The 16,953-nt window shown below is 43.8% G+C and overlaps 1 protein-coding gene and 1 pseudogene across 1 annotated transcript in view; one reads left to right on the plus strand and one right to left on the minus strand.

The window, feature by feature from the left end:
• Nucleotides 1–16,953, plus strand: part of DLGAP2 (DLG associated protein 2) — a 756,498-nt gene that overhangs the window by 132,171 nt on the left and 607,374 nt on the right. The gene's annotated exons all lie outside the window — the stretch shown is intronic.
• LOC114806807 lies at nucleotides 3,927–4,043 on the minus strand (annotated as a pseudogene).

Genomic DNA, 16,953 nt, shown 5'->3' on the forward strand with positions numbered 1-16,953 from the left:
GCTTGGAATTCTTCTCCTTTTCCCACAGGCCTCTGCCCATTCTTCTTTTGTCTACTTGTCCCTGTCTTTCTGATGTTTTAGCGTTCTCCTTTTCTTCATACATGGCTTTGTCCCCAGTCTCTTTACCCCATCAAATTTTTAGGATGAGAGGCTCCTGAGGCTCCAGAACTTCAATTCAATTGCATTTATTGAACATTTACCACGTGCAGCGCATTATACGAAGCACTTGGAAAGTACAATACAGCAATAGAGACAATCCCTGCCCACAGTGGCTTCACAGTCCTGAGGCAAGAGTGACAGAACTCTAACTCCCACGATGTATTTTTTTCCCAGTGCTTAGTTCAGTGCTTTGGACACAATAAGTGTTCAATAAATGCTACTAAATACTACTGCAATGTTAGTAAATGCTACTAATAATGCTATTAAATATTAATAGTACTAATAATACTAAATGCTAATAAATACTTGCTCCTTCATTCAATCTCCCTCCCATCCCCACAGCACCTATGTATATATCTGTAATTTATCTATATTAATATCTCTCTCCGTCTCTATGAGCTCACTGTGGGTAGGAATGTGTCTGTTGTTATAGTGTACTCTCCCAAGTGCTTAGTACACTGCTTTGCACACAGCAAGCAATCGATAAGTGCAAATGAATGAATGAATATTACTACAACTAGGAAAGCTTTGTGAGCAGGGTCTCTCTGTGTCCAATATATCCCCGTCCCCGTCTGCCCCTCCTCACGAGCCAGGAATGCCAACTTTAGAACTGACTGCAGTTGGGGGAGGTCTTGCGGGGTGGTAGAAAGACTGAGCTTGGAGGGTGAGGAATAATTAGTCAGTCAGTCGTATTTATTGGATGCTTAATAATTATGATTTTGGTATTTGTTAAGCGCTTACCATGTGCCGAGCGCTGTTCTAAGCGCTGGGGGAGATACAAGGTAATTAGGTTGTCCCAGATGAGGCTCACAGTCTTAATCCCCATTTTACAGATGAGGGAACTGAGGCACCGCGAAGTGAAGTGACTTGCCCAAAGTCACACAGCTGACCAGTGGCGGAGCTGGGATTAGAACCCATGACCTCTGATTCCCATGCCCGTGCTGTTTCCACTAAGCCACGCTGCTTCACTGTGCTTAATGCGTGCAGAACACTGGACTAACCACTTGGGAAAGTACAACATAACAATACCACAGACACAGTGGGTTGTGCGAGACCATTTTTAAGACTGAAGCGTTCGCAAGATAACAACTGCGGAATTTGTTAAGCGCTTGGTGGGTGTAAGGCAATGTTGTAAGCACAGGGGAAGATACAAGATAATAGGTTCAGATGCAGCATGGTCCCTGTCTCACACAGGGCTCTCAATCTAAGAGGAGGGAAAACAGGGATTAAATCCCCATTTTACAGATGATGTAACTGAGGCACAGAGAAAGAATAACAATAATGGTATTTGTTAAATGCTTACTATGTGTCAAGCCCTGTTCTAATCACTGTGGTAGATACAATAATAATAACAGTAATGATGGCTTTGGTTAAGCACTTTACTATGTGCCAAGCACTGTTCTAAGCGCTGGGGTAGATACAGAGTGATCAGTTTGTCCCACGTGGGGCTCACAGTCTTCATCCCCCTTTTCCAGATGAGGTAACCGAGGCACAGAGAAGCGAAGCGATTTGCCCAAAGTCACACAGTTGACAAGTGGCAGAGCCGGGATCAGAACCCACGACCTCTGACTCCCAAGCCCGGGCTCTTTCCACTAAGCCGTGCAGCTTCTCAGAAGGGAAGTGACTTGCCCTAGGTCACACAGGCGAGGCGGAGCCAGGATCAGAACCGAGGTCCTTTGACTCCCAGGCCAGTGATCTTTCTACCAGGCCACTGATAGACCAGCTGGCTTTCCCCTCTAGACCGTAAGCTCGCTGTGGGCGGGGGATGTGTCTGTTTATTGTTCTAATGGACTCCCCCAAGTGCCTAATTCAGTGGTCTGCACACAGTAAGCGCTCAATAAATACGATCAATGGATTATTTTTCAGGATTCCTGCTGGATCCATCCACTTCACAGAAGGGTTGCGGTGCTTCTTGGATCAAAACCTCAGCCCCAGCTAACACTCCCATATTTGCAGAGCTGACACTAGAGTCCGGTTTCCTGCTTTCCAGAGCTGAGCTCTCTCTCCTGAACCCAAACCACAATTATTTTAATATGGAGGATGACAGTATCTGGAGCATTTGTACAAAGCTCTCATGTGTGCTCAAGACTCATCTGCAGCTTTCTACCACCCCATGGGAAATTAATGTCTCTGCTCCTTTGTTCTAAAGATAACACGGCTTAGCTTACAAATACCCAACATTTTGACAAGAGATTGGTTTAGGGGAAATCCAACATGATCAAAGAGATGAGCATTAAAAATGGCATCGCGTGAGTTTTATTCCTTTGATTTTCATTTCATAATGGAATAAGCGAACACTTTGGTGAAGCCCTCCAATATTTAAGAAGGCTATTTGGGGAAGCAAAAGTTTTCCGAGTGAATATTTGCTTCCTGTCGTAAATCACACGGAATAGCTTTCCTCCAGTTCTAAAGTCACATCTCCTGACCTAGTGGGAAGAGCACGGGCCTGAGAATCAGAGGTCCTGCCTTCGAAAATCAGCTCTGCGACTAGCTCGATGAACGACCTCGTTCAAGTCACTTAACTTCTCTCCTTCTCAGTTTGGTCACTGATAAAATGGGGATTAAATACTTATTCTCCCTCCTATTTAGTACTATTTGTAGAGCAGTGTACTAAGCGCTGGGGTAGATAAAGGATGATCAGGTCAGAAGCAGTCCCTGCCCCAAGTAGAACTCATGCCTCACCCTTCTACAAGCTATTTACTCGATTGGTTTTGTGGCCATTTGGATTTCCCAGGCCCCATTTTTCCTTCAAGTGTGCAATGGGACTTCTAGAATAGTATTCCTAGAATACTATTCTAGATTAAGTATTCCTCTTCCACCAAAACATCGTTTAATAATACAGTGTTCATTTGTTCTATTTGTTGGAGTCCATCTGTACTCAGTTCAGGAATCTATTCCTGATCCTCAACTGCCCAGGAAAATACCCCAGGAGACAATGGGAGGTTCCATTTCCAAATCCATTAAAATCTAGATTACCATAAACTAAGAATGTTGGAAAGGGGTAATTGTCACTTTTGTCATCATCAATGGTATTTATTGAGCACTTACTATGTACAGAGCACTGTACTAAGTGCTTGGGGGAGTACAACGTGATAAGATCTCATTAGAGAAGTAGTGTGGCTTAGTGGATAGAGCACGAGGCCGGGAGTCAGAAGGACCTGGGTTCTAATCCCAGTTCTGCCACATGGCTGCTGAGTAATCTTGGGCAAGTCACTTCGCTTCTCTCTGCCTGGGTTACCTCATCTGTAAAATGGGCATAAGAGTGTGCGTCCCATGTGGGACAGGGACTGTGTCTAACCTGATTTACCTAGTATCTCCCCCAGCACTTAGAACAGAGCTTAAGCGCTACGTGCTTAACAAATACCTTAATTCTTCTTCTTCTTATTAATACAGCGTGGCTCAGTGGAAAGAGCACGGGCTTGGGAGTCAAAGGTCATGGGTTCGAATCCCGGCTCTGCCACTTGGCATCTGTGTGACTGTGGGCCTCAGTTACCTCATCTGTAAAATAGGGGATAACCTGATTACCCTGTATCTACCCCAGCGCTTAGAACAGTGCTCTGCACATAGTAAGCGCTTAACAAATACCAACATTATTATAAAAGTTGGCAGATGATTTCCCTGCCCACAACAAGCTTACAGTCCAGAAGGAAAACATGTTTAGATGCCCAAAAATAGGTGGCGATGCCTTCTCCCTCTAATAATCAGTGGTATTTATTGAGCGCTTACTATGTGCAGAGCACTGTTCTAAACACTTGGGAGAGTATAATACAAGAGAATTAGCAGACGCGTTCCCCACCATATTGAGCCCATGCGTTTTGAAGGCCACTAGACGTCTTCCATTCTTCTTAAGGAGAGTATTAACCTTCTCTCCTTTCGTACAACACGTCTTTCATGCAACTACCCTTCCGCCAAAGCTGCAGATGGAAATGGAAATCTCTGGTCTCTTAGTTCATGCAGTGTTATGTACTGAGCACTTACTGGGTGCAGAGCACTGTACTAAGCGCTTAGGAAGTGCAATACGACAATAAGCAGAAACATTCCCTGCCCACAGTAAGCTTCCAGTCTAATTCTACACAGCCTACAGTCTAGTTCATTTGTTCTCTCACCTTAGTTTCCTCCTTCAGAACTTACTGCTCCAGTGAATGATTTCCTAATCAGTGTCCACTGAGCCATATGATGCTTCAACCTAAGAGCGCCTTCACTTCTCCAGACAACCAATTAACCGTAATTCCCTAGAATCATTTTTTCCTCTCCGCTAAATGAAAGAAGGGAATCCCGAGCTGACGGACTGAAATCCGATCCATTCACCTCCAGGCTGGGGCTGGTAACTGTGACTTTTACTAACCACCCACTCTGCAGTAAGCAGGGTGGCTAGATCGGTACCTTTTCACAGTCCGTGGGATTAAAAGAAACGGCGTTGTTGGGTTTTTTTTGTTGTTGTTTTTTGTCTGCCGCAAGAAGCCATAGACGGTCCTTGACTCGGAGAAGAAGAACCTCAAAGAGAGCAGGAGATGGTATTTGTTGCCCTTGTAAATAGGACTCTTAAGGCTTGTTAGCTTCTTTTAGGGAAAGGCAGGAAGGCAGGCTTTTTGTCTGAATGCATTACATTCAGTTAAAATAGAGAGTTTGCAAAGGAAAACATACAGCGGAGAGACCTTTGGAAGTGTAAAGTCTAAATGAAAGAATTCTTCCTGCGAACTGGGCCAGATGGGTAACTGGAATTGGAAATTGCTTTACTCAACCAACTAGTTCAACATCGGTCCCGATAGAGTCTTTTTTCTCCGCATAAATCTTTTCATGCCACAAAGTCTTCATCTGCCTGGGCCTCCTCCGGGGTCAAACTCCATGGGGCATTAGCTCCCAAAATAGCTTCGAACGTTAGAAGCAGCAGCATCACCACCCAACCAGGGCACCAGACTCAGCAAGAACCCAGTGGGTCACTAGATAGAGGCTAACTGCCAGTGACAGAAGCTAGGCTGGATTATTTTCAGCAGCAGAACTAGGGGATGAACCCGTAATTGGGATGGGCTCTGTGGCTCCGTGACTTTTTTGTTTTGTTTTGTTTTAGTGGTATTTGTTTAGTGCTTACTGTGTGCCTTGAGACTGGAAGCCTGTCCTGGGCGGGGATTGTCTCTCTTCATTGCTGTATTGTACTTCTCAAGTGCTTAATACAGTGCTCTGCACACAGTAAGCGCTCAATAAATACGATTGAGTGAATGAATGAGTGTTCCAGGCACTGTTCTAAGCCCTGGTGTAGTTATTAAGATAATCAGATTGGACACAGTCCTTGTCCCACAGAGGGGTCACAATCTTTATGCCCATTTTGTAGATGAGGGAACTGAGGAACAGACCATTCATTCATTCCTTCAATCACATTTATTGAGCACTTACTGTGTGCAGAACACTGTACAAAGTGCTTGGAATGTACAATTCGACAACAGAGACAATCCCTACCCAAGTTAACTGACTTGCCCAAGGTCAAACAGCAGACAACGGGCAGAGCTGGGACTAGAACTCAGATCCTCGGCCTCCCAGGCCCGTGCTCTTTCCAAAATACAAATACAATTGATCGATTGCTATATATTGAATGCTTACTATGTGCAAAGCACAGTGCTGAGGATTTGGGAGAGTACAATCGAGAGGCATGGTCCCTGACTTTAAGGAACTTACAGTCTAATGGGGGAGGCAGACACTAAAATAAATTAGAGATAGGGAATCAGAGTACAATGTACATATATACATAATAATAGTGTTGGTATTTGTTAAGCGCTCACTGTGTGCAGAGCACCGTTCTAAGCGCTGGGGGAGATACAGGGTAATCAGGTCGTCCCACGTGAGGCTCACAGTCGATCCCCATTTTACAGATGAGGTCACTGAGGCCCAGAGAAGTGAAGTGACTTGCCCACAGTCACACAGCTGACAAGTGGCAGAGCTGGGATTCGAACCCATGACCTCTGACTCCCAAGCCCGGGCTCTTTCCACTGAGCCACACTGCTTCTCATACATAGAGAAGCAGCGTTGTCTAGTGGATAGAGAACAGGCCTGGATGTCAGAGGGACCTGGGTTCTAATCCCTGCTCTCCCAATTGTCTGCCCTGTGACCCTGGGCAAGTCACTTCACTTCTCTGGGCCTCAGTAACCTCATCTGTAAAGTGAGGATTGATACTGTGAACCCTAAGTGGGTCATGGACTGTGTCCAACCCGATCAGCATGGATCTACGCCAGTGCTTAGTACAGGGCCTGCCACGTAGTAAGTGCTTAACAAATACTATGAATAAGGTGCTGTGAGGTTAGGGGTGAGGAGCAAAGTGCTTAGAGGGAATGGACTCAAGCATATAGGTGATGTAGAAGGAAAGAAAGGAGAATGTAGCACGGGGAGATGAGAGATCAGTCAGAAAGACTTCATGGAGAAGATGTAATTTTTAGTAGACCTTTGAAGATAATAATAATAATAATAATAATAATAATAATGGCATTTGTTAAGCACTTAGTAAGTGCCAAGTACCGTTCTAAGCACTGGGGGGTACAAGGTAATCAGGTTGTCCCATGTGGGGCTCACAGTCTTAATCCCCATTTTACAGATGAGGTCACTGAGCCAAAGAGAAGTTAAGTGACTTGCCCAAAGTCACACAGCTACAAGTGGCAGAGCCTGGATTTGAACCCATGACCTCTGATTCCCAAGCCCGGGCTCTTTCCACGGAGCCATCTGTCGGATATGAAGGGGGAGGGAATCCCAGGAGGAAGGATGTGAACGGGGAATCAACAGTGAGAGTGTTGAGATGGAAACACTTTTTGTATGTTGGTGCTAGTGGAGTGAGGTTAGGTAGGAGGAAGGTAGCTCATGGACACAAAGAAACACAAAAGGTGCTCTGTGCCACAGAAATTTAGAAATGTCCTAAAGAAGAATTCATTTTTAAAAAGATCACGAACTCCAGAGGTAGGGATCGTGTTGACTATATTCTATTATACTCTTTTATACTCCCCTAAGTACTTAGTACAGTGCTGTGCACATAGTAATTGTTCAATAAATATTACCGATCGAATAAGCTCGGTTTCAAGGATATCGTTCAGGTAAATGGATGTCCAAAGCAACTAAGAGCATTTTGAGGTTTTGTCACATTGCCCGAGGAAGCTTTCCTCAATTAATTCTTGACACCTTAGTCATGTTGACACAGTAGCTACCGTTAGTACTTATGGATATCAATCTTCTCCTCGATCCTTTCGTCCGCATGAATGTTTATTATTATTAGTACGTTCGGTTGTTTACTCAGCTACTTCATCCTGAAATTTGGATTACAATCTATTAGATCCTTGTTTTTGTCTTATCTAAAACTGCAAGTTGATTGAAGACAAGTATCATGCTCCTCTTGTGCTCTCTTAAACATTTAGAGTGCTTTACACTCAATACGTGCTCATTAAATACTGTTGATTGCTGATGCTTTGCTTGAAAAAAAAAAAAGGTTTTATATGACTCTATCCAGAGTTTATATCAAATTCTATTTGTCGTGCCTGTGCATTGTAATTACCTCAGAGTACAAATACGTCCAAATAAGTGTAAGTAGTGGACCAAACCAGGTGTCTGATTTAAAAAGTTTTTTTAAAAAAATTAATGTTTTTAATGGTATTTGTTAAGTTTGTACTTTGTGCCAGGCACTGTACTCAACACTAGGGTCAATACAAGATAATCAGTTTGGACACAATCCATGTCCCACATGCGGTCACAGTTTTAATCCCCATTTTATAAATGAGGTATCTGAGCCACGGAGAAGTGAAGTAACTCGCCAAGGTCACACAACAGACCAGTGGCAGAGCCAGGATTAGAACCCAGATCCTCTGACTTCCAGGCCTACATACATAATACATAAATACGTAATCTTCATGGAAGTATTACTATTTTGGTAGATCATTATTCTGATTTTCAAAAGTTAAATTCCATCAAGAAAATGCCAATTCATTGTAGACCCATTTCTTACCATTTATTCATCACATTTGTATATGTCATTAAAATTATTGCCTCTTACAATTAGCCAGATTAGTGACAACGCATCCATTCCCAAGTTTAAAACTGGCTCTCATTTTCCTTTAACGAGAGTTTTTCTTTCCTGTTTTATATCCTCTGGTAAACCTGTTCTGTTGACACATGTCAGGTTACCTGCTACCTACAAAGAAATGAATTCAATTTACACCCTCTTGATACTAGTAAAGCCATTATAGGATGCTTAAAGTACAGGTCTTAGAGAAAAAATCTTTTATGCCAAATGGCTTTTCAGATATTTTAGATTAGGATCTAAAATGGCTGACAAAGAAGGAAAGGCTAAAAAAACCCGAAGTATAAATTGTTCCTAAATAAAACTCTATTCCAATAATTCCCCAAATAATAGCTTTAGAAGCAATAAGAACAATTTGTTTATAAAAGAGATGTCGACCCCTTATCCACCCCCTTCCTTTTCGCAACTGATGCGCCATCACTCTCCCCATCTTCAAATTCCTACTAAAATTAAATCTACAAAGAGCCTTCCCTAACTAATCTCTCATCTCCCCAGTCCATTTTCCCTCCAAACTATATTACCAATGCACTTGAGCCTAGAACCCTTGAGCAACTCACACTTCGCATCCCCCCAACAATTTATATCTATCTATACAAATTTATACATAATCAATGGTATTTATTGAATGCTGACTCTGTGTGGAGTACTGTACTAAGCTCTTGCGAGCAGAGTTGGTAGACAAGTTCCCTGACCAGCTTACAGACACACACAGTATAAATTCAGTTGCCTCCCATATCTATAATTTATCTTAATGTCTCTCCTCCTCACTAAAAGCTATAAGCCCCTAGAAGGCAGTTACTGTATCGACCTACTCTTATTCCCAAGCATTTAGTACAGTGTTCTGCCCAGAGGAAGTTCCCAATAAATATAATTCACTGGTAGATGCGTATGAGCTCTTCGCATCATGGAATCCTCACTTTGCTACCCCTGCTATGAGAGGCAACCCCTCTGAGGTCTGATTTCTTAGGATGACACGAAAACCATCAGGTAATTGCGGGCTATAACGTGAATCATCCTGTTATAACATTTTTTAAGATAAAACACTGGGGAGTATGACTGGGGAATCCTAAATCACTGCATTTGTGGTCGGGTAGCCTTCTTCTTAGTATCAAGGATGGTATTAGTGTCATGCACAAATACGGCAAAATCTTTCCTTCAAATCTTAAACTTGGGGCTGAAAAAAATGTTCTCCTAGCACTTAGTACAGTGTTTTGCACACAGTCAGACCTTACAAAATACTACTGGTGCTACTGTTAAAAGGAAAACTTCTTCCTTACTTTGTGCTATACCTTCTCTCTCAGGGGATATCTGACCCAGCTGGGTTTCAGAGCATCAATAAAGTAAGGTCTTGAACTCCCTAGTCCTTGAAATCTGATTCAAGGGAAGGATGCCATGATGAAGTCACTACATTTCCCTATGAGAAACTCATCTTAACGTCACAATGTAGGTTATTTTGGATCAGTAAATTTTACCACACTCCATTTGTCTTTCTACATACTCTGGTACTTAGTACAGTGGTTGGCATATAGTGAGCGCCCAACCAACACCACAATTATTATGTCACTCCAATCTAACCCTGGTGGAATTCTAATGTAAAGACTGACAATCTTCTCATGACTTTAGTGGTGCCTTGTAGGTCTGAATTCAACAACAAAAACAAGAACAAAAGGGTGGTGAGAAGGATTCTGGGTGTCCTTTTCCAGGGTTGTTTCCATAGGATCTGCCACAGTGTTTTAAGATAGGGCAGAATTCTTCTCAGTTCTTCCAGTCATCACCATGGGAACAGAAGAGAATAAAGCCAGACTCTTTCTATTGAAATACTGCATTCTGATCTCTCATTCCAGTACTTCTGATTTATAAGACAACACACATTATATATGTTTTTCTTAGAGGCACAGATGACTAGTCATTTCTCTACCCTAACTAGACAGAGGCCACCATCAGAAACCCCCACTGAAGCACTTTAGTTTTCGCTGCCGCAGAACAGAAAGATTTCTGTGTGGATGACAGGTTAGGAGGAAAAAGGAATTTAAGAGCGTCTGGTCATTCGTGTTTGCTGAGAGCTTACTGTGTGCAGAGCACTGTACTAAGTGCTTGGTTGAGAACCATATAACAGTATAGCAGACACATTCCCTGCCCACAATAAGCTTACAGTCTAGAGGGGCAGAAAGACATTAATATATGAAACAATATCAATGATATGAAATCATTATAATGATTATATAATAATAATAATAATAATATGAAATAATGCTTTATGGAGGAAACAAGTGGGCAAAGCCCACTATTCTTCTAAGACCTTTCCACTGATGAGAAGTGGTGTGGCCTAGTCGATTCATTCATTCATTCAATAGAATTTATTGAGCGCTTACTATGTGCAGAGCACTGTACTAAGCGCTTGAAATGTACAAATCGGCAGCAGATACAGTCCCTGCCCATTGACGGGCTTACAGTCTAATCGGGGGAGACAGACAAAAACAATAGCAATAAATAGAGTCAAGGGGATGTACATCTCATTAAAACAATAGCAATAAATAGAATCAAGGTGAAGTACATCTCATTAACAAAGTAAATAGGGTAATACAAAAATATATACAAATGAGTGGACGTGCACAGTGCTGAGGGGAGGGGAAGGGAGAGGGGGAAGAGCAGAGGGAAACGAGGGGGAAAAGGGGCTTAGCTGAGGGGAGGTGAAGGGGAGGGTAGACAGGCAGCAGAGGGAGCAGAGGGAAAAGGGGAAGCTCAGTTGGGGAAGGCCTCTTGGAGGAGGTGAGCTCTCAGTAGGGCTTTGAAGAGGGAAGAGAGTTAGTTTGGTGGATGTGAGGAGGGAGGGCATTCCAGGACCGCGGGAGGACTTGGGCCAGGGGTTGACGGCAGGATAGGCGAGAACGGGGCACGGTGAGGAGGTGGGCGGCGGAGGAGCGGAGCGTGCGGGGTGGCCGGTAGAGAGAAGGGAGGAGAGATAGGAGGGGGCGAGGTGATGCACAGCCTTGTAGCCTAGAGTGAGAAGTTTTTGTTTCATGTGGAGGTCGATAGGCAACCACTGGAGGTTTTTAAGAAGGGGAGTGACAGGCCCAGAATGTTTCTGCAGGAAGATGAGCCGGGCAGTGGAGTGAAGAATAGACCGGAGTGGGGAGAGACAGGAGGAAGGGAGATCAGAGAGAAGGCTGACACAATAATCCAACCGGGATATTATGAGAGCCTCTAATAGTAAGATAGCCATTTGGGTGGAGAGGAAAGGGCGGATCTTGGCGATATTATAAAGGCGAGACCGGCAGGTCTTGGCAACAGATTGTATGTGTGGGGTGATCGAGAGAGCCGAGTCAAGAATGACACCGAGGTTGTGGGCTTGAGAGACAGAAAGGATGGTCGTACTATCCACGGTGATAGGGAAGTCAGGAAGAGGACACGGCTTGGGAGGGAAGAGTACAGGCCTGAGAGTCAGAAGGATTTGGCTCTGTCAAGTGTCTTCTGTGTGACCTTGGGCAACTCGCTTCACTTCTCGGTAAAATGGGGATTAAGAGTGTGAGCCCCCATGTGGGACAGGCACTGTGTCCAACCTGATTAACCTATATCTATCTCAGCACTTAGAACAGTGCTTGGCACATAGTAAGCGCTTAACAAGTACCATCTTTACTATTACTATGGTCCAGTCTCAATGTCTCCACCCCCTACATGTCCTTTCAGGTCCCTGGGGACCCACTCACACTCATAAACTTGTTGTGGGAAGGGACTATGTCTGTTATATTGTTCTACTGCACTCTCTTAAGCACTTAGTTCAGTGCTCTGCACACAGTAAGCCCTCAGGAAGTACAATTGATGTATTGGTTGATGGATAAATAAAACAAAAAATTGCTTAAAGAGTAACTTGCCAGAAGGCACCCCCCTTTTTTTTAATCCTCAGCATTTATATTGCAGTTTGGCTTTCCTGAAAAACTCCAAATATAAGCACCTTTTTCCAGTGTGTGGTGGGTCGCCTTGCTATTTGGGGGCCGGGGTGTGTGGCGGGGAAGGGAAAGGTAATAATAATGATGGCATTTGTTAAGCGCTTATGTGCCTAGCACTGTTCTAAGCATGAAGTAGATACAAGATATCAGTTTTTGCCACATGGGGCTCACATTCTTAATCTCCATTTTATAGATGAGGTATCGGAGGCACATAGAAGTTAAGTGGCTTGCCCAGGGTCACATAGACAAGTGGCAGAGTTGGGATTACTCCTTGGAAAACCAAGTTATCTGCGTGTCTTCCCCGGGGGTGAACTAGAAGCTGGATCTGAGAGTCAGAACGATCCAATCTCCCATCTAGTCTTGAACTCAGGTTATTTTGAGTTCATCTCTTCCTCTTTTAGTTTGGAGCTACAAAAAAGTCCTGGATTTGGAAAGGAATTCCATTTTATGCTTCTTTGCACTCTCTCCGGTCAATTAAGCTTGGTTCCTAGCACTTGTAAAACTTCAGTTAGTTATGCCAGGTTTGTGGCTGTACTCTGTATGGATCGCTTAATGGCGTTTACTGTGTGCAGAACACTGAACTAAGCACTGGGGAAACTCAGTTCAACTTCTAGACTGTAAGCTCATTGTGAGCATGGACTGTGCCTATCAACGCTGTTATATTGTACTAACCCAAGCGCTTAGTACAGTGTGGTGCGCAGAGTAAGTACTTGTTAAATTGATTGATTCATTCGTTCATTTAGTCATCTCTCATCCAACCCACCTATTCAATCTGTGACCAAATCCGGTTGGTAAAACCTTCAAAGCACTGCTCAAATGCACCTTTCCCTCTCCGTTCAAATTGCTACCACCCTAGTCCAAGCACTTTATCCTGTCCTTCCTTGATTACTGCATCAGGCTTCTTGCTGACCTCCCTCTCTCCTGTCTCTCTCTAGTTCATGCTTCACACTGCTTCCTTGAAATTTTTCCTACAATTCAGTCTATGTTCCGTATTCCTCAAGAACCTCCAGTGGTTGCCCACCCACCTCTGTATCAACAGAAACCCCTCTCTGTTGGCTTTAAAGCACTCAATCACCTTGCCCCCATTACCTTCTTTCCCTGATTTCCTACCGCAACCTCAGCCTGCACAGTTTGCTCCTCTAGTGCCAACCTACTCACGGAAATCCGATCTCGTCACCGCCCCCGTGCCCACATCCTGCCTCTGGCATGGACCTCGCTCCCTCTGACGGATGATCCACTCTCCTCACCTTCAAAGTCTTATTAGAAACATCTCTTGCAAGAGATTTTCCCTGAATAAGTCCTCATTATCTCTTCTCCCACGCCCCTCCATGTCACCCTTGCTATTGGATTTGCACCCATTATTCACCCTTCCCTCTACCCCTCCAGCAATTATGTACATATCCATAATTTATTTATATTAACGCCTGCCTCCCGCTCTATACTCTAAGCTTACTGTGGTCAGGGAATATGTCTGCCAACTATAGCAAACTCTCCCAGGTGCTTAGTAAAGTGTTCTGCGCAAAATAAGCACTCAATAAGTGACTGATCGATTGACAGTATAACCGAGTTAATAATAATAATAACAATGATAATTATTGTGATATTTATTAAGTACTTACTCTGTGCCGAACACTTCACTAAGCACTGGATTAGATACAAGATGATTAGGTCCCTCGTGGGGCTCCCGGGTCAAGTAGGAGGGAGAATCCTTTGATTCTGAATCAAGTTTTGATTGATTCAATAAATTGACTCAATAAATTGATTGACTCAATAAATATGATTGAATGAATGAATGAATGAATGCAAGCTAATAATAATAATGATGGTATTTGTTGAGTGCTTACTATGTACAAAGCACTGCTCTAAGCTCTGGGGAGGATACAAGGTGATCAGGTTGTCCCACGTGGGGCTCACAGTCTTCATCCCCATTATCCAGATGAGGTAACTGAGGCTCAGAGAAGTTAAGTGACTTGCCCAAAGTCACAGAGCTGGCAAGAGGCTGAACCGGGATTTGAACCCATGACCTCTGACTCCCCAGCCTGTACTCTTTCCACTGAGCCACGAGTCCCTGTCCCACATGGGCTCACAGTCTCAATCCCCATTTTACAGATGAGGTGACTGAGGCATAGAGAAGTGAAAAGACTTGCCCAAGGACCCACACCAAACAAGTGGCAGAGACGGGATTAGAACCCGTGACCTTATGACTCCCGGGCCCGTGCTATATCCACTATGCCATTTATCGAGCGCTTACTGCAGGCAGAGCACTGTACTAAGCGCTTAGGAGAGCACGGAACAAAAATAAACAGATACAGTCCCCGCTCACAATCAGCTTATACTCTAGAAGGAGGTAACGGGCATTAATAGAAAAAAAATAAATTAGAGACATGTACATAAAGTCTGTGAGGCTGAGCTTGTAGTTGGGTAGAGGTTGTCTTTGTTGCCGAAATGTACTTCCCGAGCACTCGGTACAGTGCTCTGCACGCAGGAAGCGCTCAATCGATAGGATTGAATGAATGTATGAATGAAAGAACAAAGGGAGCAAGTCAGGGTGACACCGAAGGGAGTGGGAGAAAAGGAAATGGGAGCATAGTTAGGGAAGGTCTCTTGGAGGAGATGTGCTTTCAATTAAGCTTTGCAGAGGGGGGGAAGAGTAATTGTCTGTCAGATTTGAGGAGGGAGGACGCCCCAGGCCAGAGGCAGGATGCGGGCGAGGGGTCAGCGGCAAGATAGGCGAGATGGAGGCACGTGGAAAAGGTTAGCATTAGAGGAGCAAAGTGTGCGAGCTGGGTTGTAGAAGGAGAGTAGCAGAGTAAAGTAGGAGGGGGCAGTGTGACGGAGGGCTTTAAAGCCACTAGCGAGGAGTTTCTGTTCGAGGCGGAAGCGGATGGGCAGCCACTGGAGTTTTCCCGGGAGAGGGTTGACATGTCTGGATGTTTTTATAGAGAAAATGATCCAGGCAGCAGAGTGAAGTATGGACTGGAGTGGGGAGAGGAAGGAGGTCGGGAGGTCAGCAGGGAGGCTGAGGCAGTCAGTCATCCAGGCAGGATAGGACGAGTGACTGTACTAACGGGGTAGCCGTTTGGCTGGAGAGGAAAGGGAGCATTTTAGTGATGTTGTGAAAGTGGCACTGACAAGATTTAAAATAAATTACAACCTTCCCAACAGTTTTCCCCCGGGGCATCCCAGCTGAATTTCAGCATTCCCTTCACATCCTAGGTTCCTCCAGATCAGGAACTGTGCCTTCTCCTTGGTTTTTAGTCCTACTCGATACAGCCCCACAAAGACCACTGCATCACTCATATCGACTCTCGCCGCTCCTTGGGAGAGAAGAACAGTCACCCCGATACCGCGGGGAGTTGGGGGAACTATATAGGAGGGGTAGATTTAATCAATCAGAAGTATATCCTGCGCGGTACGTGCTTTACTTTGGCCTGAAACCCCAGTGCTTAGTACGGTGCCTGGCACAGAGTAAACGCTTAACAAATACCATAGTTATTATACTTGCTAATGGAAAATGAAGACCAGTCTTCGCATTTTCTTTGTAAATGTTGTTTTACTAGACTGTAACTTCCTTGACGGCGGGAATCGTGCCTAACAACTATCTTGTATTGTACTCCTCCAAGAGCTTACTAAATCCCCCAACCTAGCCCCACAATGCTTATCTCTAATATCTCTAATATCTAATAAATATCTCTAATTTATTTATATTAGTGTCTGCCTCTCCCTCTAGGCTGTAAGCTTGTTGTGGGCAAGGAATGTATCTGTTTATTGTTTTATTGTACTCTCCCAAGTGTTTAGTAGAGTGCTCTGTACATAGTAAGTGCTCACTAAATGCAAATGACTGACTTTTCTGCACTCAATAAGTACTCAGTAAATAACATCGATTGATTGATTGATTGATCAAAGACACTTCTTTAAAGGAAATTCAGCCAAGATAATTTATCTGACCAAATATCAGGTCCACAATCTATCCTCCCCCCAATTTCCCAACAGGATTCTGACTTTGATGACTTTTGACTAAGGGCTTGGGACCTACAAATCACCGGTTAATGTCAATGCAGATTTTTCTAAGAAAAGTTCCAATAATAATAATAATAATTTTAATAATAATTATGGTACTTGTTAAGTGCTTACAATGTGCCAAACACTGTTCTAAGTGCTGGGGGTAGATACAGGTTAGTCAGGTTGGACACAGTACCTGTCCCAAATGGGGTTCACACTTTTATCCCAAAAGGTAACTGAGGACCAGAGAAGGTAAGGTCCAAGGTCACTCAGTGGACACGTGGAATAGTCAGGATTAGAACCCGGGTCCTTCTGTTTCCCAGGCCTTTGCTCTATCCACTAAGCCATGCTGCTTCCCATACAAAAATCTTTCATTGTTATTCTTCGCAAGACCATCTTCCACCTCTCTACACTAATGAACATTCTCATCCAGAAGCCCACACGTTCACTCGTTTCGAAAACAGAGCTAGTGCCAATTAGCATTCAGAATTGTTCAGTTTCTTATGAATTTAAGGGCAGGTGAATCAGATGTGGCAAATAAAAGGACACTGAGTTGACCTTTATAAAATACAAATATGGATAGTCTCTCTGGTTTGAACCCTTGTCAGGTGCTTACCCAACCTTTAAATCTATTGCTCAGGCAATTGAACAAAGGTTCTTTTTGTGTTTTTTTTTTTAATTTATATATTTCTAGGGTGGAACTACTCTACATTCTAGAATGATACTGTACTTTTTATTTTCCCAACCACCGCAGGAAGCAGGGCTCAATAAAATGTACCTCTCTAAAGCCGCACAATG

The sequence above is a fragment of the Ornithorhynchus anatinus genome, chromosome X1 (assembly GCF_004115215.2).
Source record: "Ornithorhynchus anatinus isolate Pmale09 chromosome X1, mOrnAna1.pri.v4, whole genome shotgun sequence".
NCBI classification, from domain to species: Eukaryota; Metazoa; Chordata; class Mammalia; order Monotremata; family Ornithorhynchidae; genus Ornithorhynchus; species Ornithorhynchus anatinus.